The sequence below is a fragment of the Colobus angolensis genome, unplaced genomic scaffold (assembly GCF_000951035.1).
Source record: "Colobus angolensis palliatus isolate OR3802 unplaced genomic scaffold, Cang.pa_1.0 Scaffold150, whole genome shotgun sequence".
NCBI lineage: Eukaryota > Metazoa > Chordata > Mammalia > Primates > Cercopithecidae > Colobus > Colobus angolensis.
This window is the reverse complement of record NW_012114600.1, coordinates 5068093-5068979: the sequence shown is the minus strand read 5'-3', so window position 1 is coordinate 5068979 and position 887 is coordinate 5068093. Positions and strand designations below refer to the sequence as shown.

At 68.0% G+C, this 887-nt stretch overlaps 1 protein-coding gene across 2 annotated transcripts in view; it reads right to left on the bottom strand.

The window, feature by feature from the left end:
- PRICKLE1 (prickle homolog 1 (Drosophila)) overlaps positions 1-526 on the bottom strand; it is a 21827-nt gene extending 21301 nt beyond the window's left edge. For both annotated transcript variants that reach the window (XM_011936089.1, XM_011936091.1), the window contains exon 1: positions 272-526. The gene's annotated coding sequence lies outside the window, so the exon portion shown is untranslated. The remainder of the gene's footprint in view (positions 1-271) is intronic.
- Between the last annotated feature and the right edge of the window lie 361 nt (positions 527-887).

Genomic DNA, 887 nt, shown 5'->3' with positions numbered 1-887 from the left:
CCGCCCGCTCTGCGTCTGGCGGAGGCTGGCGGCCCGGAGCGGCCGCGGAGGGCTCCCGAAGGAAAAGAAGGCTGGGTGTCCTACGGCTCACCCGCGCCCACCCATTTCCGGAGGAGACCCCAGCAGGGCGAGACAGCGAGCACCGGGTCCCCACTACTTCGCAGCGGGCCCCACCTGGTGGGCGAGGGGTCGCCCCCGTCCCGCCGTGACGCACTTTCCCCCAGGCTGGTCCCCGCCGAGCTCCCTGGCGGCGCAGCACCGGGATCCTCACCCACGGCAGCCCCTCAGCAGCCGTGAGGCATCCCACAAAAGGTCCTCCAGCTCCGCAGAGACCTTCGGTCCCTGCCGGCGTGACGGACTCTGATCCCCCGGGTTGGAGTCGCCTCGTCCAGGCCACTGCATCCCCCAAGCCCTAGCTCTGCGTCCTTCCAGGATCCTTCTCTGCGGGGAGAAAAACTCGTCTCCGCTCAGAGCCGGGAGCCCGCCTGGGGCCGGCGATCTTCAAAAGTAATCAGAGCCCGCAGCAGGAAAAAAAAAAAAAAAGTAACCATTTCGTTTCCTGCCGACCCCGCCCTCCTCCTGCCTCCCGACTGGCGATCCCAGCCCGGCCCGGCTCCCCGCTCCCGCCCGCGGGCGGCGCCTGCCCAGCCTGCCCCCGCCGCCGCCCGCTTTCCAGGAACTGTCACTGCTGACCGTGCCCCTGGCAGGTCTCCACGAGGTCCTGCGCGCACAATTCCTCGAAAAGTTACCCACCCACTTGGCCAGCCTCGCCGCTCGAGCACCTACCGCCGCCCGCCCGCTCCATTCTCCGGAGCCCAGTGAGTGAAGCCGCTAAGATGCAAATACCCTAGGACGCTTATGTAAACTTCCCCCTCCCGCAGGTGCAC